Source organism: Falco punctatus (assembly GCF_963210335.1).
Source record: "Falco punctatus genome assembly, chromosome: 12".
NCBI lineage: Eukaryota > Metazoa > Chordata > Aves > Falconiformes > Falconidae > Falco > Falco punctatus.
Genome location: NC_137592.1, coordinates 12,331,405 through 12,354,329, shown reverse-complemented (window position 1 = coordinate 12,354,329; position 22,925 = coordinate 12,331,405). Strand labels below are relative to the sequence as shown.

The 22,925-nt window shown below is 38.3% G+C and overlaps 1 protein-coding gene across 2 annotated transcripts in view; it reads right to left on the bottom strand.

Annotated features, from left to right (window-relative positions):
- Positions 1-1,424: 1,424 nt before the first annotated feature.
- The window catches only part of CDC42EP3 (CDC42 effector protein 3), a 68,838-nt gene continuing 47,337 nt past the window's right edge, over positions 1,425-22,925 (bottom strand). For both annotated transcript variants that reach the window (XM_080407844.1, XM_080407843.1), the window contains exon 2: positions 1,425-22,925. This exon is cut by the window's right edge and continues 17,278 nt beyond it. The gene's annotated coding sequence lies outside the window, so the exon portion shown is untranslated.

Here is a 22,925-nt window from a genome sequence, read left to right as displayed (position 1 = left end):
TATACTTATTCTACTGTATTCAGAGAAGGACACTGAAGCTTTCTTCTTGTTCGAAACTTCTCTCAATAGCATCCTTAACCAGCTATCTTCAAATGGAAAGCCTTTTTTTCACTGGTATGGAAAAAGGAAAAAATAGAGCTGCTTCTCCTTCAGCCTTGGGGTAAAGACAGCACTTGTGGTACTGAGTATCCACAACAGACGCAGAAGTGCTGGACCATGCAGGCAACAAGCTACTTAAGACCAAAGACTCAGGACGTATGTGTAAGCTCCTTTTTCCCTAAAATGTTTGTCTAAGAGTCTGGCAACAGCCAGTATTTCTTAGTGTCAGTTGAGCTCTTATTTTGCAGCAGCAGATAGGGCTGGGCCTTCACACCGCATGCTGTCAGGAATATTATAGCCTAGAGAATAGCCTGGCTTCTTATTGAAGAATGGAAACTTGCTGTATATTATTTGATTTGTATGTTCTGATTTTGGCTGCTGAATAGAAATAGGAAGACAGAGTAAGTTTTGTTTAATGGACAGAAAGTGTATGAAATAAGATGTGATGGAAAAGATAATGGTATAGATACTGGTTGGTTAAAACTACTCTCTTTTTTCTTAATCTAGAGATCTTTCAGAGAATAATATTTTTAAGAAGAGCTTTAAAATGAAGCAAGGACTTCTGGTAGAAGACTTTTTACAGTTACATTTTCATTGTAGCTGGATTTTGGATGAAAATTATTTTTGTATTCATATTTTAATGGTATTGTAATTCTCTATGGCATCAAAGTACCCATAGTGTCTAATTTTTCTCCTACACTATGTCAAAATTCTGAGCTTTGTGCATCAGAGCTTTCACTCACAGGCCTTATTTTTAATGCCTGATTCAGATATATTTTTGGCGTTTGCACTTTGAAGAGGTGGCTCCCATAAAAAATGGTCATAGCTTAATTTTCAAACTGAACTTCCCTCTGAAAATCAAAATCTTCTTAGTGCCTTGAATTCAGCTAATTAGTCAATTTTTAACAATTTAGGCTGGTACTCCCAATAAATTAAATCAGAGATTTCTATTTATCTCAAACACAGGATAAAAGCACAAATGCTGGACACCTCTTTTGCTGTGCCTGTGTTTGTGCATGTGCATGCATACAGATATATATATATTGCTTGTGCAAAAGTTGCTATGTTTTTCATAACAAAGCTTCTCTAGCTACTTAATAATTTTTGCTGTTCCATAGATTGGGAGCGATAATTGTGGGGAGTTCTGAACAAGTTGACTTTTATATAATTACAAAAAATCAGCTTTCTGGAATATTTCTTGTGTGATAGGCATTGTTTGGAAAGTAGGTTTATGTCTTATAAAGACATTTTTAAAGAATAGACTTTTAATTAACCTTTCTTTTCACTGGCCCTTTTTAAAAGAAAAAATAAAGAAAACAAGGACACAGTGTTAGAATTGATATTATTACTTATGACAGAGCTTTTAAAAACATTTTCATAAATGGTTGACTAATGACACAAAGATTTACATCCTGACTTGAGCTTGCTCTGATGATCTTATCTATAAATGATTAGCAGGTTTATGGGATAGGAAAAAGTGGAATTTTCTCTAGTTTTCAGTACAAATCATGCCCAGAACATGTTCTTTGGCATCCTGAAAACCAAAACAGAACAAGAATGTGTTTCTTAATTTGAAATATCTAAATTGAAGTATGTTCACCCTCTGGGTGTTCTATTCTGATTTTTAGTGATTGCCAAGTATCTTTATAGATGACTAATTTGGTGAGTGCTCTACCCAGCATTCAGCTAGAAATATGTAATTGTGTAACATTACAGAGATGGGATTTTGCCAATGAGACACAAACATAAATTGCAAATGAGAAAAAAAAAATATTTTTACCTTGTCCTCTGAAGTGTGCAATTTATTATGAACCTCCCCCTCACCATGTGCTATCCTACACATGGGGAAACTTAGTCTAGAATAAAGCCAGAAGCAGTCTTATCTTGTCTAAATGGTGTAATTCTGGAGCAACTCCCATTGCTGCCTTCTCCACGTATGATTCTGGAAAAGGAAAACTGAGATTTACACCATTGAACAATTGCCTACAACGGCTGGGACATGCAGCTCATTAATGCACTAAACACACTGACCACGTCTCATAAAGCAGTCACTTGAAAAAAACATCCACAGGTATAGAGCCAAAATGTTTTTAAAAGAGGCAGAATCAAAATTTCACTGTGGGTCAAGAAATGATACTATTAAAGAAACAGGTGCTACTTTGTACTCATATTAAAAGTTTGGCTGCTAGTCTCAGATCACAGCCAATAAGAAGTAGTAAAATTTATGTCTATCTTAGAGGTCTACTGTAAAATATATGCAAAATATGCTAAGTGCTTACTCACAGATTTGGAATGATGCTTCTCATATCCCTTTTGCTTTGGGGGGCTATTAGCAAAAGCCTTTCTTATGACTTCTGAAACATTAGAGGAGATCCTATCTTATGGCACTGAGAAGGGGAGCAGTTTACACAATTTTTTTAGATACTATGACAAGACATTGCTTTGCATATTATTAAATTTTAGAGGCAGAACCCCTTTCTTACCCAAGGTGAGTTATCTGAAGGGAATGTATATGGAAATTTTAGCATTTCATGATGCTTTAATTTGAAAAAAAGTGTTAATGTCTGTCAGTTTACATCTACGATTGTAGTTGCCCTAAGGTCTGACAGAAAGGAAATTTTTGAAATCTCATCCAAAAAATACTCCTTATGGTTAGAAATAATGAAAAAAACCCCGGTATGTATGTATGCAGATAAGAACAAAGATGCCTTTATCTTTCCTAAATTGAGTGGGGAAAGGCTCAAATGAAGAGTGATATAATTTTGGCAATTTGATGAAAGTTTACAGTACACAAGCAGATCTGGCAGAGGCAGTGCCCTCATTAGAAATAATACTAAAGGGATAAATGATAAGAAATGGATATCCACAAAATGCTGGAAAAGACCAGCAAAGCAAATACAGAATTGAAATCCTGCCATCTCTGTATCACTTGCTTATATATGGATTGAATCTATTCAATGCTAAAGTAGTTAGGTCTACATGTTGCAGAGGAGCATAGACTAGTTTACTTTCACATTATAACTATTATTCCATTTTAACTTACTAAGAATACCTACCAGGAAATCACTTCAGTACATGTAAAATAAAGTACTAACAGCAGGACTTTATGGTTTGGAGTTCTGCAGTTTGCAGGCTCCATTAATTTCTTTGTGGGTTAACAAATGAGAGTGGTGTGGAGTAACTTGTAGGAACAAGGAGTTGCCTCAGACTCCATTCTGTTGCTCTCCATGTGAATTCTCCAGTCCCTTTCATTCGTGCCACCTATTTATTTAAAGCCAGCTGTGATTTTAACATTAAGCAAAGCACAAATTAGTTTACAGAGACAGTTGTTGTTGATACAGAAGGCTAAAGAACATTTCTTTCCGTGTTTCTGCTAGCAAGATCTGCAATGGCATTTCACAGTTGTGGTGTGTTTCTCATTGCTAAAAGAAACCTGCTTAATTTCGAAGCCATAGGAAGTATTTGTGCTACACAATGACACTTGTTTGTAAATGGTCATCAGAAACGAAGACAAAAATTAACCTGTACAAACAGCTGTTAAAATTCTCCTTCTGCCTTCAGGGGGTGATTATTTTCAGTTCCTCAGGTAAAGGACATCCTGTTGTCAGGCCTTTTCATTATTCTTATATACCATCCCCAAAAGGTTCCTGTTGCATGAGGTGTACACCAAGCTTGCTGCAGTGATATATTTGACTATAATATACCTCTGCAAGAGAGCACACAGCCCTGCACATTGGGCACTGACTGGCACTATGGAAAATTTCTGCTTGCACAGGATCTGGCTTTCACTGCTCACATCTTTATGACTAGAAGTGCTACACATTGTGGACACAGTTTTTTCAACTAATTTTCCTGCAGCTACTGCACATAAAATGCTGGGAATAAAATTCTTTTACCAGAGACAAAAAAAAAATCCGACTGAATTAAAAAAATGCAGGAAAGGAATTTGCTTCATCTTTCTCCCCTCACAGTATATATACAGAGTATTAATCTTCAGACAGGCGAAGGATGATAACTGGTGTGAGCAGGCATGCACTACAATCAACAATGATTTAATTCCATTCCAGTTCTAACATTTAAAAACATTATCCCTTCCAAGTATCATCAATCAAGCCCTTGTTTAGGAAATACCAAATTAGTTACTGTTGCTAAAAGACCATCAATACATTTTTATATTTAAGGGGAATATTCCACCATGATTTTTTGTTCAAATTTGGTTGTTGGCTATTAACTTTTCAATAAGAATGTTACAAAAGGCTGGTTCAGCACACCTCTGTCTTCAGACTTGAAATGGAAGGGAACCATCTGCAGAGCGTAAAGTATCCTTGGCACAGCCATGGTCTGAGAGGCAGCTGCTCTCCCACCCATGAGAGAGGGAACTGGTTTCAGTGCCTGTGATTTCCTTCTAAATTATTTGCCGTTAATGTGGTTATTTTGGCATGTAAGTAATCTAATTTTAGGGGTTTTTCCAATTCTTTCCCCCATCCCACTGGGGGGAGGGGAAGTGAGTGAGTGGCTGTGTGGTGCTTAGCCGCCTGCCGGGTTAAACCACAACATAAGGTTTGATCACTAACTGGATAACTCTGTGGTTTACTAAACAGTCTAGTGGGGAAAAACAAATGTGTTCCATGCCTAGAAAGAATGAATAGCAATAAGATACAATTCTTCAGTTAGGAACTAAATTATTTACATCTACCTTGAGTTACCTCACTGGGCTCTGTGTAGCTTGGTAAGGAGAGTAAGGGGAAATTTGAGCCCATTTTCCCTCTAACCCAATTTATAGTTCATATACTTACACCCAGTTTATAGTAATTTTCTTTCATTTGTCATTTTGCAGCTTACTTTTTATAAATAGTATTACTGTGTTTGGACACATTAGGTTCCAGGCAACTTTGCTGCACATTTTGTGGCCTCCTACATAGTAAGCATCCTGCAATGAGTATCACGTGTTTGCACAGCTAAGGAAGAACGGATTAAATACAGGCAAAGCATGACCATTTGTAAGTGCAATTCTGTATATGAGTAGTAGAAAATCAAGTATTTGAACAATTTTGCTGAGATGAGTGAAATACACATGTGAGCAGCTGCTTAACTGCTTCATGAAATGGCTGCTCCATTAAACTGATTTGAAATTGCACCCATTTTCTTCAAAAATGTCTGGCACTTGTTTCAAGCTACATTCTTTGTGGCCTGATCACAATGTTGAGAATGCAGTGGTCCACAGATTACATCATATTTTTTTAACTGAATGCTTCAACTTTCAGTCTAATGCAATGCCTGTTAAAATCAATGGAGAGAGACTGAGAGATTTGAATAGGCAGTGAATACACAGAAATCTTTAGAGCTCTTTATAGAAACACTTTCTCTAACATTACTCTTACTTTCCTTTAAAAGTTGCATTTTCTTATCTTGTTCCAGGATAAAGCTACTATTTAGGAAAGATTTGCATCATTCCTATAAAATATGTAGAAATCAAAATATACCTACTAACCTGAAATGCAAAGTAACTCCTGGGACAATGAATCCAGTTGATGGCAAAATCATAATTAGAAGCAGTACAGACATGTGCTTGAATCTCTACGCTACAATAAAACGCCTTTGTCCCCAAATGTCTTTCTAAGAGCTTCTTCATCTGTAACACTGAGGATTACATCACATTGCAAGGCTTATGTTGTGCTTATGTCTCTGTTACTTCATATGAATATGCCAATTAATACTGGTGTGTGTTCAGGTAAGTTTGGTGAATGGTTTCCAGGAAGAATGGTTTACTGTGGAAGGTTTCAGACAAAGCAAGTGTAAGTCACTACAATTACAGGACTAATCTAAAGCTCATTAGGAGGATAAATGGAAGTTTTCTAATACATTTGGAAGCATTTGTAGTGATTCTTCAATGTAGTTGTGCATGACAAGGTCACCTCTGGAGGAATTAACATGTGCATCCAGAAGAGGATTAGTTTTGCAGCAACATGCACTGTGGTAACAAAATTTACTCTGCCGTTTCTATCATTTGCAGTGTACAGTCTTTTGTGTAAGGAAAGGATATGTGAACAATGGATCACCTCTTCTCTTTCTCCTACCTTGATAGCTTAAGACAAGAAAGTTGGGTTTTGATTTTTTGTTTCGCTTGTTTTGGGTTTGGAATTATTTTTTATTTTTGCCTGCATTAGAGTATCCTTTCTTGTCTACTCTTTCTTATGTGCCAATGTTTTCACATTCCTTCTTTACTTATCATTCCCCAAATGTTTTCCTCATTCTCTGTTTCTATTGCTTTTTGCTTTCATCAACAGTTAACTAAAGTGTCAGGTAAACTCTCCCTTCCTTACCCATTCCTCATATTTAGTGATATTTGCCTCAGTCTCTAACCTCCCCTAGCTCACTCTACTTCCTCTAGAGCAGTTTTCTATTATACCACTTCTAACCTTATTTTCATAACCGTCTCACTCTCATATGTCTTCTTTTCCTGGTTCTACTGTCTTTGAATCCCTCCCTAAATATAGTGATTAGTTTCTGTTCCCTGTTTTTAGTTTCCTGCTCCTTGTCTGACACTGTTTCCATAGCTCTCCTCCCTTGTTTCAGGCTGCCTCAAGGCTGTCATGCCTGCTCTTCCTTGCTCTCGCCTCTGGCCCTCCATTCCTCTTTCAAAACACTGCGTCACACTTTTATCGATATGGCTGTTGACTCCTGTCAGTTCTGGTTATATATTATGTGGTCTCACAATTGACATGTGGGAAATGAGACATTTTGAGGAAACCGATGCTCTTCCATTCTTAGAACAAGCACTGGAAAGAGAGAGCACAGCTCCTCCAGTCGATTAGAGACTGGTGTTGAATGTGACAATTTGATTTACTAATCAGGACAAATATGAACACATCCCATGAATGCATCCCTGTGGTAGAGGTGGATTTCTCTGTTCTGAACAGTTTTGTTCATGTATTGGTATTAAAGAATTTCCTAGGCCACGAACATTACTCGCATGGTGCGAAGTTTCAAACAGACTGCGCCATGCACAGACTGAAACACTGCAATTGGTGCCCTTGCACTTCTGATCCATGATTTATGCTTATCAATGACAGTTTTTTCTTCAGTGTGATAGGCTTTTGAACCTGAAGTTGACAGATTTCTATAATGATACCAACTATTATTCTTACTAACTCTTAATTCTGACAATTTTTTTCAAACTTTCTGGCAGCTACTGACTAAAGAAATTCAAGTAATATTGAACTCTGTGAGGCATCTAAGACCAGTTTTAAAAATGATGACGATCTGAAAGCGGAGTATCCTTGTCTTTTTTATTAAAGACTACAATGTACCAAGTACATCAGATTCTGCACACTGACAAGCCAGCCTCAGAGTGTGCAGTTTTCTGTCTTATAGCAGGAGTCTTTGCCTGCAGAAGACATACTTAAGTACAGTATACTTAATTTTGAATTACTGTATTGAAAAAATAATTCTGTTTCTTCTCCTTTGAGGAACGTATTTCCCCAGTGACAGATCAGTGGCGCTTCCAAAAAGAGAAATGCAAAAATGTGTGTGGGCTAAGCTGAAGATTTCCTTTTATCAGTTCATACGGACAACATATTCTGACACATCTAGCAGAAAGCTGGAATTGCCATGCAAAGGTTTGGAAATGCTGTCATCACTGAGTAGAATTAGCAATGTTCTGCAGTCAGCAAAACAGTTGCTTGTTTTTTGTGTCCTCAAAATATATTTAACAAAACCTACGACTTAAAAAAATTTTATTTCAGTTATCCTAACAAGGGAGAGTTTTCTCAGCTGAGGGGAGCTTCAAAAGGTGAAACATTTCCCTGCTGCTCATGACTGCCAGAACTGTACTTCCCTGAAGCTGCTTCTGGCTGCAGTTCCTGTTGTAACAGATCTGTGGACCATATTATGAGAAGAAAGTTCAGATAAGCACTGATACATTTTTCTAGTGTGCTTGAATGCATCAGTGATAACTATGAGATTGTAACCTGGTGAGCTCGATTTTGTGCAGTTGCCACAGGAAAGGTTGTCCTGTTCAACTTTTGCATCATTTAATTCTTCCCTCTAGTTTCTAACATAATCAACCATGCTTTCTTTAATATAATGTTATTTCACAAATTGTTGCTGAAGCTGGCTGCTCCAAATCAATGTAAATGAACTTCTGACCTCTGGGGGTGAAAGAAGGGAGGTAAAAGATACTCGGCCTGTAGCACTCTGCAGAAGATACAAAGCCAGAATGTTGCCGAGACGCTGGTGAGAGTGAGTCAGTACATGAAGGAAGTCAAGAAAGCGAGGGACATATCAGCCACAGGACAAAATACTGACAGGTGTCAAGAAGAATTCTCTTTTACAATTCAATGTTTTTGTTTTACTTTGTAAAAACATTCGCCCTCTGCTGTCCTGCAAACAGCATTATTAGAAACACATTTTCAAACCATATAAAGAATCACAGATGGCGGTGGTTATTTCAATAAAATGTATTTCCCTTAATTTGGACACATTTAATTGGGATAGATGCTTTATTATAAAAGCTTCTAGAGAACCAATTCAGGATAGCACATAGAAAAGTCTGGGACTTAATTAGGACAGTAGTCACAAGTTTTCCTTAATGAGGTGTATTTGGCCACTGCCATGGGTTTACACAGTGTTTAACCAGGTGTTAAATATGTGTGAAACACTAAACTTCAATCTTTTCATAGAAACATTGCCAAACAAAGATTTAAAGAAGAACAATAAATGAAATTCAAGATTATTATTCTTATTTCCTTTAGCACTTCATTTCATCCTGAGCCTGCTGCTCCCTTTTGTGTGGGTTTCAGTGTCAGGTCCGGGAAACACTACAGATTTCCATTTGTGTATGTGAATGTCAACATTATAAAGAAGATAATTTCCTGAATAAGCTAGGGACCTGGAGAGCAGCAGGCTTCCAGATCCTAGAAGGTCATATATGTAATTCCAATTATGTTATTTTAGCTCTAATGTCCCAGTTCCAAGCTTCAGATTGCTCTGGAGTCCAGGTGAATGTGCAGGCCTGAATTATTCAAAATTACTGAAACACCATTCAAACAGCTTTTTCTAGCAGTAGACATTTCTGTGTAAGGATTGGGAGTGCAGCTTTACATGAAGGAAAGTTAGCCCATAAATTCCTCCTCTGGTACCCAAAGGACAGGGACATGTTTGTTTCCTTCCATGGAACTTCCATCAGAAACTGCAGAGTGCTAGTCAGCAAAGTTCAAGGCCTTTAACCATTTTTAGTGACTTTTCCCAAACTGTGAGTTTTTAGAAGTAAATCAGACTCTTTTATTTTTTATTTATAATTATTTATTTTATTTATTTTTATATATACATTTATATATAAATATATAAAATATAATTATATATTTATCATTGCTAGATATTTACATTCAGAGACCCTATCTATGCAAGAAAGGTATTTTTTCTGTACAGCCTGAGATGTGAATTCAAACCAACGTAAAGACAACAATAATTTGTTTTATATTTTAATGTGTTATTTGATTTAGGTAATTCATTTTGAGAACAGATAACTGAAAAGTTGCTCTAAAATATGATGTCTGTAAGTCAAGTCCACAATTAGACTGATGTAACTGGGAAGAAAACATCCTTTGTTTTCAGCCTCACAAAGGATAACACAATAAGTTAAAACTGGAGTTCTTGTATGTCCTGAGGCAAAAGGGGTCAAGGACACCATTACGGAATATTTGAGAAAATAAAGGATTTTTAAATGATTCTTCAGTTTTATGCTCAAGCACATAAAGTTAAACCTTTTGCTCTCTATTCTGGACAGGTTCTTTTCAAGGCATTTGGAGGTCTAAACACAAGCAGTAGGTTCCTAAAATATTCCTGGTGTTGTGAACTCACAGTGAAATCAGGCCTCAGAAATTGTAAGATATGGCTAGATACAAACTTTCAAAAAACAACACAGTACTGAAGAATGTGATCACCTTTACTAGTTAGATACTAGCCTTCTCCCTTCTTCCTTGTCTTGGGGAAAATACAGAACTTCAAAGTCAACTTATTTTTTCTCCTCACCTTAGTACTGTCAGCTCCACAGACTGTTTAAGCCTGCTCTAAGTGATTCAGAACAGTGTTGGAAAGAGGAACCTCAGCTGCTTTGCAGGGCAAGGACTCTAAGAATAAATATTTTCCTATTCAGTTGTGAACAAAACTCAGGAAACTGGAGGACAGAGCCATCAGTCATGGGATGCTTTGATATTCATCCTGCTTTGCACAGTCTGGAACATCTTTTGCTTGCAATAGGAGAAGACAGAAAGAAAGAGCAAGCTTGTATGAGTTGTTATGGGTGTGAGCTGTCTTCACACACGCTCAGCTTTTCTAGGGACTGAAGGAGACAATACTATTATTCTGTCCTGCTTTGTCCCCATCTGGAGCTAAACTGTTTTTTGGGATAGCTAGGGTAATCTCCTGAAGCTATAAAAGGAGGAAAAGTAGGAAGCAGCCTAAGACATCAACAGAACACAAAGATCCTATCTCTACCCCTCCTCCATATAAAGCCAGCTCTGTCCCTATATCCGTCACAGTAGACCCATAAAAGAGCTTTCCATACACAGGATTAGGGGGAGTACTCTTGAGACCTGTCATCTTTATTTTTGCAAGTTAGATCTGCAGCCCTCATCTCAGCTCATGTACAGAAAATGTGACCCCTAATGCCTTTCAAACTAATACACAAAGCAGTTATATTTGGACAGCAACATAACTGGAAAAGTGTCCAACGAAGCATGCCAATAGAACTCCAGCATATTTCCTATTTTAACAGTCTGTAATTTGAGTATTTTTTCTCTTGAGTGCCTTCAAATTATGCCAGTTTCTAGAGATTAGAGTCTAGGCTAAGTACTCTCCATGAACAGATATACAGTGGATCTCTGTTTTAGTTGGAATAAGGTATATATTTGAACTGGTTGCTCGTTGCCTGAAAGAGCTATTCAGCTGGCTATAAAAATTGTGGGTTTGACATGGGAATGTTGCTGTGGCATTGTTTTACATAGCAGTGGTTGAATCTGAAACTTTAGATTCTCTTTGGACACTTCAGCTGTGATGTGGTTTGAACTGGAGTACCCAAGGCTCTCTTTGATTCCCTACCAAGGGAGAAATAAAATATTATTGCATGTTTTTGATGTCCAGAGAAGTCTATGTTACTTCCTCTGCAGGATCACCTTGTTATGTTGCAGGTACATTACCTTCCTGGTAAGTAATAACGAGTAATTTATTTTTCTGGTGCAGGAAACTGAATTAAAGGAGTCAAGCTTATAACCTTGAACTTAGTCTAAATCACTCACTGGGAATAATTTCTGTTTACAGAGCGGTGACTGAAGGTTAGTAAAAGTCTCTTATTAATCCTGTTTCATGCACTGACTCAAAACATAATCATGGGCATATCCCAAGACCTCATCTGCTTCAGGTAATGTAGCTAGAAATTGGGGAAAAAAAATAAGCATTGTGGATGCTGCACTCCATATACAACCTGAATGTTCTTTGAATAAGTTAAAGTTCTTGGAAAATGTAGATGAAATGGGGATGTATTACCATAAAAAGTTTATGTGCATAAGTGAATTATTGCACTCCTTAAAAAGTAATGCAGCCTCCTGATAGAAGATTTACATGAGCATCTACAACTAGAAAAAGACTAAGAAAACACATGTAACAAAATACTCTGGATTTTATGATTTAATTCTTTTGACAAATAGATATGTTGCCAATTCAAGGAGACTAATGTGCAATTGCTGTTGCAGATTAAGTTCACAAGGCAGTGAACATTTTTCAGACCATCTTATTCACTGCTCATTGTTAACACAAATTAGCTTAATTTCAGCTAGTGGGAAATCTTCTATTTACTAGGTTTCATCTCACATATAATTGGAACTTTATATCAAAGGAAATTCTGATATATATTTTTAGCTGAGTTTTTACATTTGAATGAGACATTTTTGAACCATGCATGAGCAATGGCTGCAAAAAGCGTTACCTGGGTTTTTCAGAGTACACTGTGAAAAACATGGAACTGCTAAACTCCCTTTCTGACTGTTCTTAGATGAATTGAGGCAAATTGTTATTTGGAGTTCTGCTTGAGTAAGTCCTATAGGATTTGGCCTAGTTTTGCCTGTCTTTGGTAAGAACAGCAGTGTAACTGTAGTTTGTTCTTAGCCTGTCACAACACAAATGGCCTCTTGAAACAAAGGCCTACGATGTCAGCTTCAGTATGCTGTATGAATATTGACTTTAACTTTGCTTAGTCAAGAACATTATAAAAAGAAAACTGCAGATAGATGGAAAAAAGGCAGAGACTTTAGAATGAAAAGATTCAGTTGTTTAAAAATAGGTTGGGTCCTATGTGGCCATTTAAAAAAATTAAGCTATAACAGTCATATTTTTAAAAATAAAATAGCTCTACTATGCAACTTTTGCTTTCTTCCAACAGAATGGTGTTGTGTTGAATTTCAAGGCTGACCCTGGAAAGCATCTTAGGTGGCAAAGCAAAGATCAAGGCCAATGCCAATTTTTTCTAATTTATATTTCTCTAATGCTTTCAGAGTCTGGAGGCAGACAAAGTCTGACTGGATTGAAGGTATTATATTCCCACATATGTCTCACAAAGAAATTTCTTGGGGCTAAGAAAATCACAGAACTAAAAATCCCTTATTCTTTTTGGCTTATTATAAGACATGCATATGTGAAGTGTAACTCAGGCAAGGCTTTTCAAAATCTTGTTTCAGACTGATGCTCATGACTGTGGTGGATATCCTCGAATAATAAAATTGCTATCAGCAAATGACCTTCTCCAGGATCACATGAATGCCACTGTGCTGTGCTGAAAGAAGAAAATGAGGTCGTATTTCACTTAAGGACAGAATGAAAGCTGGAACTGGTTTCATATTTTCCCCCATATTTTCTTTTCCACTCTCAGTCATATCTGCATGGCTGATGGTTAGCAGGGTGCTTTGCTTCTGTGAGGAAGCATTTGTTATTGCTTGCTTACTACTTTCCTTAGCAACACAATGTCTCTGTTTAAGATCCAGTGGAGATGAGCAAACAGAAAAGCCTTTAAGAAGCACTTTGTAAAAGAAGCTAAACTAAACTTAACTCTTTCAGGTTAACTGTGTAGTGAGTATTTATTCTGGTATTAAAAAATATCTTATTGAAGGCCAGAATGCCCTCAATCTTTAAGCATAAGAATGGCCATATTGGGCCAGATCGACTGTCTCCTTAGCACAGAAAGCCATCTCTGCCAGCACTAAATAGTGCTTTTCTACAGAAGAACACAAAAGCGACGCAGGCATGACATGATAAATGCCCTGCTATACCCTTTCCCTCCTTCCCTCCCTGAGTTCCTACAGGTTGCAACTGAGGAACTCGCTTGACTAGCAGAGGTGTGTGTGGTTTTAAATGCAGGTGTGTACAAGGTGGTTAGATTACAAATAATTTTACCCTTTATTTACTCCACTAATGGCAAGAGATAAATTATAGTCTTTCTGTTTGGTTGCACACTGCGCTCATGGAACATGTAAGAAAAAACAGGCACAATAAGATGGGAATCAGAGACTGCTCAAAAGGTCCAAAATTATTTACTGAATCTTTTAAAACCACAAAATGAGTACAGAAGTATGTGACACTAAAATATCTATGCTGATGATCACATTTTGTTTCCAAAGAATTAGAAGAGCAAGTGAATAGTAAATTAAGACTCATGCCAGGCTTTGAAAGATGAAAAGATCTTTAGGAAAGATCCTAAAGACATACTCGGCACGTGGAAAAGGCTACAAAAAACATTGGTAAGGAAACACACAACAAACAATTTGTGCCCCAGCCCAGAAACTGAAGCTCGTGCAGGACTCTGTACACAGGTGCTGCTCTTGTAGCAACATTTCATAGAAGCAGTAGCCATTTGCAACCTGTATTCCCTTAGAATCCTTTTCCCTACCATATACTACATTACCTACCTGGTGATAGCAATAGCAGCTAAGAACAGAGCTAGGTAAAGAGCATTACCTGGACAGCCTTTCCTGTCATTGCAAAAGATTTTGAATTGAATAGACCATTCACCAACACTGCCAGCTCTCATAACTTTTATTGTAAGTCCTTCCATATATGAAAGGTGGTTTAAGTCCTAACTCCTGGAGTCATTTACTATACTGTAATATATGCCCTTTTACCTTTCTTTTCCTTACATTTATATCCCTCATGACTGCAAAGAAAACCTTGAAAACACATACACTAAAGCCTGAGAACATAACTGGACAGATGAAAAGAATCACCAGTTTTTAGCTCACATGATTACAAAGCCAAACCCAGTTCACCTGAGCCTTGTTCAGGCAGGCCTGCCAACACCTCACAGAATTGTTTGACTTGCTACACCAGCCTCAACTCTGCATCAGCCTGGCCTTTTTCTTCAGTGTCTGTCCATTACTTTGACAATAGAAAACACCGTAGTAGTCACGTACTTACTCTTCAACTTAGAAAATAAAAAATGGCCACTGCTTTGAAAATAACATTTAAAATAAATGTTAGCTGATCTCTGACTGCTCACAAGCAGCTTTTGGGTTTATAAAGTTCATTTTCTATTTAACAGAGATAAATTTGGATTTAAAGTCTAATACTCTGGTATTTCTACTTTTAAAAATCATTAGAAATCTTATGGAGGTGGTTTGCAAATACTAGTGAAACATGCACTGCAAGAGCAGCAGCACTCTGGCGAAAAGGGCATTGAGTACATCAGTAAACAAGGAAGGGTGAAGGTTTAGCTCTGTAAGCAAAACCATATCTTTTTGTCAGCTGTATCGAAACTGACATAAGAATACTTACTATTCTCTCTTATTTCCAGTTTTAGTCACCTTCATGGTTTCTTTCATCACCTGACCCACACAACTGAATAGCAGCCGTTTTACACATGACTTAGAGCTACTGTACTGTATCAAAGTATTTATATGGGATATTATAATTAGGATTTTTCCTCTGCTACAACAAAGTTGTGGTTATAGACACTTTTAAATATGATTAATCAATCTTAATCTGCCAAGTGACAGTTATGAAAATATCAAGTGACAGTGAATGGTAATATTTTTTTACCTCAAAAGCATTAAGTTAATGCAGCAGACTGACAGAAATAAGTAACAGCACAAAGGAGAGTAGGAAGAAAATGAAAAATGCCCAGGAATGTCAGTCTTCAATTTAAGCATGCAACAGCAAGAGAACAGAAGCAAGAAGACACACAGAAAAGCTTGCTGCAGTTGGTGTATATAATTTTTATTTTCCCAATTCAATCTGACAGTCTTTCTGTAATAGCTGCATGTATAGCATGGGCTGATTTTTGGAATCATATATAAATTATACAACTATGTGTTTCTTGTAATAACTGCTATTTTTTTACCCGGCAGGTCAATGTGGTAAACATAAGATAAAAATAACTGCCTCAAGTCAGAATCAATTTCTACAATTTCTTTGTGTGTGACTGAATCTATCACTAAAATCCAGACATGCTGGCAAAGCACCTCAGACCCTGTGTGATGTTCGGGCCGTCAGCATACCATGCATGAGGTCTGAACAATGTTCATCTTTCAAGCTTCCATTAGCAGATCTGACACACGCGCACCAGCTGCAGACATTTTGGCTGTTTGCTGTACGGTAAAACATAGCTCTGAGTGCCAGCATGCTTCGGCCGGGCCCTGGGGCAGCAGCTGGGCCCCGACATGGCGCAGCAGCGGGCTCAGGCAGCCCCTCTGCTGGGCTGAAGGCACGGCCATGCCGCACAGGGACACGCCGGAGCACCTGGGCCAGCCGGGGCACGCAGGCCAGCCACGCCGCAGTGGGACCTGTTGCTTTGCCCCTGCGAGCCGTGTGGCAGGGCCCTCTTTCATCCTGTCACCCTACCTCAGGAAGAATGCTTTCCCCTCACTGCCCAAGGTGTAGGTAGACATCCACAGCATTCAAAAGTGAATGAAGGAAAGGAGAATGTAAATTCAAAGGAATTAAAAAAAATATATTTTTTAAAGATTCTTACTGATGTGATGTCTTCCAGGGGCTCCCACTTCTGAGGTTGCCAGGGTCCAGGGCTGTCTTCCCTCCCTGAGCCACCCTCGCTGCCTGTAGTGGGCAACCCCTGGATTTGGGCTGGCCCAGCACCTCACCCAGTGCCTCAGCTGCCCGGGCAGAGGGTGAGGGTCTCCTCAGGGCGCTGTGCCCCGGCCCTGGGGCAGCCACCACGGTGGTGTCCTCACAGCGGCCTTCGCACTAGTGGGCCGCTGCCGTGCACGGGGCTGCTTCGAAGCTGTATCTGTGCACGGGGCTGCTTCGAAACTGCATCTGCTTCGCCTCAGTGTGCAGGAAGGGGCGGGTGATCCACTCAGGGCCCTGGCAGAGAAGGCGGGAGCCCTGAGAGAAACCCTCTGCTCTCCCACTCACCTTGCTTCAGGCAGCCCCAGCTTCTCCAGGCTCTCACTGCTCTGCTGCCCCCCAGGTCTGCAACAGGTCTCTTCGTTTCAAGGTATTAGATGTATTTTGATGAAAACTTACTTAAGAGTGTGGTTTCAAAAGGCACAGCAGGCCGGTCTAAAGGTCACTGCCGCCAAAAAGGGTGCACGAGCTCACCCGCCTCCTATCCCCTCCTTACTGTCAGGCTGGTGCTGGCACTTGCCAGAGCCCTCCTTACATGCTAATTCCATTACCTAAAATAGCAAAAAACCCACCCAAAACACCCACAATGAAAACCTGAATAGATCTCTGCCATACTAATGAGTTAAATTAGATCACAGCAGGGCCCAGGGTGTGCCAGAGCAGGTGTGAGAAAGGTACGCATAGCCAGCGGCAGAGGCCTGGGAAGAGGACAGGGGAGAGATTAAGTCTCCTCTTGATTGTGTTTGATCAATTTATTGAATTTCAGTCTTTGTTTTATTTGAAGTCTGAAACCCAGGCATATCAGCCTGGCATTGTCAGGCCTTTCCCCTCAGTCACTGGTGTGTGCCAGTGGAGTGCTGCCACCATTTTGGGACCTGGCTCAAGCAGCCATCACTGCTCTTCTCACTGCTCACAAGGGCTACCAGTGATGAGTGGTCTCCTTCCTATAACAACAACAACAAAAAAATACATTAAAAAATCCTAGGACAGGAATTACTTTTATAATATTTAGGAACTGATTTTACTGTTATGCTACAATGGCTGAAATGCAGCCTGAGCCCCTTTCATGCATGAAAAATAGAACTGCCACAATGCTTGAACGTGCACATCCCCAAGGTTTTTTTCAGAGAAACATCCTTCTAGAGGGTAATGTTATCTTCCTCTGAGCAAGCTAATGCACTCATACAAATACCTGTAAGTTTTCTAAAGTGGTATGTTAATATTCTATAAAATCACACAATACAACCATGAGAAAAATACTGTGCAGAAGAAAGCATTATAATCTGCATATGGATTAATCTAATAACATGATCTAATCATGTGTTCATATTGGCACAATCCTGGCAAGCTCACTTGGGTGTGACAAAATTTAGCAATTAATGAAACATATCTTTTTATGTCTCTCCTGGAAAGCTGGAGAGAGTAAATCCATGGCTTTTTAGCTTTACTCTTATCCCTCTTCCCACCCCACAGAACAGTTTTTATCAATGCTGAGGACAGATTAAAGAGTTTCTAGTATAAAGATACAGGCATAGCAAAATGCAGTGGTTGAAGTTTAAATTAGCCAATTTTAAACAGGAAATAAAGTATATTTTGAACACCGAGGTACTGGAGCAGTTTACCACAGGCATGGAAAACTCAGCATGTTTTGCACTTCTTAAATTTGAATTGGCTGTCTTTATAAAAAGATATTTTCTAGTGAAGTTTTTGGGGTAACCACGGAAATTGCCAGATAGGATAGGTAGGAGATCAGGATAGGACAGACTATTATAACCATCCCTTTTTACTACAAACCATGATTATCATCCTCTGTACCTAACAAGCCATAGGCTGATAGCCTTCCAGACAAGCAGTACATTTTCTAACAAAGCTGATTTGAAAGCTGAAGCTGGAGTGTTCCTTCCCTGGTTCCACTGAAGAGTAGATGCCCTGAGTGGCCTGCAGAGAACTCTGGATTTGGAGACTACTCTGCAGTTAAGGTCAAATACAATTAGTTCACCTTACATGACTATGGATTTTAGAGAATCAACCCAGAATAATGCAAGGGGTATACTGGCATGCATTTTCAATTCCCGTTTTCATTTAGTATGGCCACTTCCAAAAAAGTATTTGGAAAATCTTTCTTGCCTATATTGGCAATTTCCTTAAAGAGCAAAGACACGGGTGTCATTGATTTTGATTTCACTAAGCGCCTTCACTGTAATTATCCACTAGCAGAGTCCATGCTACAAAAAGAGACTTGAAACCTAACTTCAAAAAATCCTGACGTGTCAAGTCCTATTACCAGTTGACTTGAATAGCTGCACTTGATATGGGATATTTTTTTTGTCTAATGTCCAGCTAGCAATAAATGTTCAAAGGGAAAATCTGATAGAAAATAAATATGAACAAATAATAAGCTGTAAACATCAATACATAATGTAAAACTTCACAAGATTACTTGGCAACAGGAATGTAGTTAAATCAATATTTTGGCATCAGTGCTATACATTTCAGGATGACAAGTTTTGGTATTTTCCAGACTCTTCCACCTTATAGCTGCCCATTAATTACCTTCATTTGTCAGCTGACAGTACAAACAGGGTACAAATGTTTAGTCTGCTGCTTGTGTTAATATCTAGGAGCTGTAGTAGACAGAAGGTTTCCAGAACTCTGCTGTATAATCACCCTATGAAATTGCTTAGCTCTAATGTTTGCTAACACTACTAGCATGTTTTCTTTTTCTTACAAATAAAGTAATAGATGAAAATGTCTCAAGCTAACACTCACTTGTTTGCGTTCTTAACAAATCCATTTCAGAGCAGAGCAGTAATTCCACTTCAATATCAGTTTTAGATGTGCTTATTTACAATTGCATTTTAGCATTCAGTTTTAGGGCTAGACTAATTTACATAGTGGAATATTTGTATAAGTCGCCTTGTGTTCCCACCTCATGAATAACAGTGTAGGAAGAAATGGAGTTAAAAGCAGGTCCATAAACTAGCATGTTCTATAGGACTTCTCAGGCAGTGAAGCAATAGCAGAATGAGACAAGAAGTCTCATTGAGTGTTGCTGCTGTGCTCCCACCAAGGGAAACAAACTTGATCCTAGTCATTGGCTCACTCAGTCACTTGTTGGGGCAGAAACCAAACCAGAGTATAAACATGTATATGCACAAGAAATTTCCATAAAGCTTGGCACTGAACCAGGCTCTTCATTGCCATGTAAGCCAGCCAGTGCAATGCATCATCAAACTATGACTAGAGATAGCATATTGTTCCCATTTGTTAGCGGTATATAGTTTAACATTGAAAGAAATCCTAGCAAAAGGCAACAACTAGGACTCTGTGTCAAAACTTCTATTGCCACTTTGTTAGGAGGTACCATCAGCCTGTTTGGTCACTCAGCCAGGACCATAATCCTGACAGCATTCCTTGGACTAGAGTATTTCTGTGAGCAGCAGCAGCAACTGCTCTTCAAGCCACATACTTTTTTGCCAGCTGGGAGCTAACTGAATAGATACAGGTAGGATTCATCCCTGTTTCTTAAAAGTCTTTCCCAGAGCATGACAGTGTGAATTTTTTGATTTACACTTGCTTCCTCAGGCGCTTTTTGCACTGCAGCTGCAGAAAAGTGGTAATTCAATGACTTACTAACTTTTTCCACATAAAAAGGCAGCAAGCAGCAGAACTGGTATATTAATGTGGTTCCTCATATTGCAGTAGGTTGGCATGGATATAACAGACAGGTATGATAGGTGCCCTGATCTTGCAAAGTTTTACAAATGTCACCTAGCTTGAATAGATTTCTCATATATTTGAAATTAACCACAAGTTAATATTTGCAGGACTGCTGTTGAAGTCATGTCCAATAAATAGAATAGGTCTGCATAGAAAAGAGAATGTAAGTGGCCTTTGCTGTCTGTCCATGTGGAAGTACATACTTTGACTTTATTGTAAGAGCTACTGAAGACAGCAATAATGCCAGTTTACTTGTCTCTATACGTTAATGGAATATGTTGAAGATTTCTATCTTCAGCATTGTTGCTTCCGGCTCTTGCTGAGGCAGCCTGCAGGTTTATACAATTGAACTTGCCTCATTTATTTTATACAGATTCTTGTCAATTTAAACACAGTTCAAAGCTAAAATGTTTTAGAAACGAAGCTAGAGACAAAAGACAGCAGCTGATCCCCAGAGGGAGGGTTTGAGCCTCCAGGTCAGAGAAATGGGGGAATTTCCTCCTCAGAGGTTGTTGCTAAGGAGACCTCTTTTGCTTCAATGAGCCTGTGGGATGGACTAGTTGACATATATGCAATATTTCTGTTACTAACACAAAGGAGAAGCACGTGCTGTGGAGTCATAGTCAGGATAGAGCACAGAAACCCACTTACAAGGCCCTTTTCAACTACTATTCTTGCTCCTACTGACAAAAGTTGGTAACCTTACGATTTTTCCCTTTCTTTTGCAGTCATCTTCATTTCAGATGAGAAAGAAAATGTTGCTGTGAATGACAAGGACATGACACCTTACTACTAGCAGAAATGCAAGGAGAGCACAAGCTTTCCTAAGGAACTACTCTCCAGCTAGGCATAGTCCTTCTATTACAAGTTCAGCAGGTAATCACTCTAAACTCAGCACCATCTGTATATTCTTTAACTGTATTCTTTTACAGTAACAGGAGGTAGTATAAATGAACCTAAGCTTGCTTTACCCCAGATAGTGCTCCTGTGTCACTGAATAGTTTCAATGGTGCTTCTAAGTTGCACAAATATTTGGCTTGTTTTAGAGCTTAAAATGACTATTTTTACATTTAACCTTCCAACATTCCCAGTTGTGATAATTTTATGTTTTTTCACCTTGACTTATGTATCAATAGATTTGACATTCACATCAGTTGTGTGACTGAGGTTGCAAGACCTCTATTGTCCAATCTATTGTTTCCCCATGATGATCTTTCAAAGAGATAAATTAATCTTGATGAATGTTTCCTAAAAAGGAAGAGAGAGAACTGTGGGACTATTGAGAATCAAAAGGTCATTCAAATCTGATATACTTTAAAAAATTTTACTGTTATTACTGTTTTGATTAGAAGTGTACTGTTTTACCAAAATAGTTATATGCAGGTAAGGCTGTTGGGTGGACACCCATACGTAAATGCATTACGGTGAAGTAGCTAGTATAGCTGGTTTTGAATAAGCATGTTCATCTGCACTAAGGAAATTCTGTAAAACCTTATAGCAGTAAATTTAGTGTAGATAAGGCTCCCCTAGCAATCTTATGGCTCATCTAGGAATAATAAACAATAAGCCCTTCCCCTGTTCCCTGAACCTAACTTTACAAAGCTGTTGTACAATACAGAGGAAGGGCACACAGTTTTTATCAATGAGCTTCATTCTTCTATCAGGTGAAGTGAATGTGACTCCCTTCTCCGGTAACAATGGTATGTTATGTCCTTTGCTTGGCACCTGCTCCTTTAATTTACAACTCACTTTTTAATCTTTAACCTTTAAAATACTCTGTCCATCAGTGATGCAAAGTGACTTGCAGTATATACTTGAATAGCACAAATCTTTCACGCTGCAGGAAAATTTAAGCATGTTGAGTAGGTGGATGGCAAAAGAGGATTCAGGAAGCCTTAATCGTTTTTTTTTCTGTTCATTTAAACTCTTTTATTTCACCATAACAGACACATTAATACTCAGTCTACAGGGAAGTATAAGTAAAATGGAGCATGGCAAGACAATGTAGAGCAAATGTATTTTATTTCAATCATTGCCTATTTATAATTCTTTAAAAAGAGACTAAAATAATATCTCTAAATAACCAATTCAGTAAAGCAAATACATGTATTTACATTTTACATGTCTTTACATCTATTTACTGATTCTGTTAGAGGAATATGAGCATTATTAACTTCAGAGTAAACAGAAGGCATAAAATGTTTGATTCTTTGAAGGTCTTTTCCTTTGTACTCATGCTTTGAGGGAAGAAAACCAAAATATTAAAGGTGTAATAAGAAGGGTGCCAAACTGTGAAAAAATGTGCCCACTTTGTAGCAGCTACTATTCCTACTGCTGAGAAAGAGCAGGTTCCAAAGCAGGCAGGTGAGTGAGAGCGGGTGACAGCTGGAGAAAAGTAAGGCTTATTTAGTGTGAGGTTGGCTGGTTTCCCAAGGTCCAATATTGCAGCAAGAACACCTGGAAAAAACTCCTGAAATCATCTAATGTGTCACAGTTTTCATGTCTTTTATAAACTAAAAGGTAATTTTAATATTTAGTTTTTGATGTTACTTTTTCTTTTTGGGGGGGAGGTATAATAATATTCTGCAATACATTGTCTTTTTATGGAGTATTGTACCATAAAATCATCACCTCCTTGATGCTGAGCTAGTAGGAAAGAATGAAATTTCATTGGAATGTCACTTAGATCTATCACCAATCAACTCTGGTTTCTTCTCATTTAATTAGTCATCTCATCCTAAACTATTTATATCTTAGAAATACTTGGTTTATTTTTCCTACTTAGAAAGATTGCAACTAGAACAAATCGAAAACAAAAGGAAAAACCCAAAGTTGCTTCAAAATAAGTAAGCATGGGGTTATTCTTCTGAAAACCCATAGCTTCTTGCTAAATTATTAACACTTTAAAAAGAAGAAGCCTAAATCATCAGAGATTTAATGCAGATTTTTTGTGCTGAACCTTTTTCCTTTTTAAAAGCTTA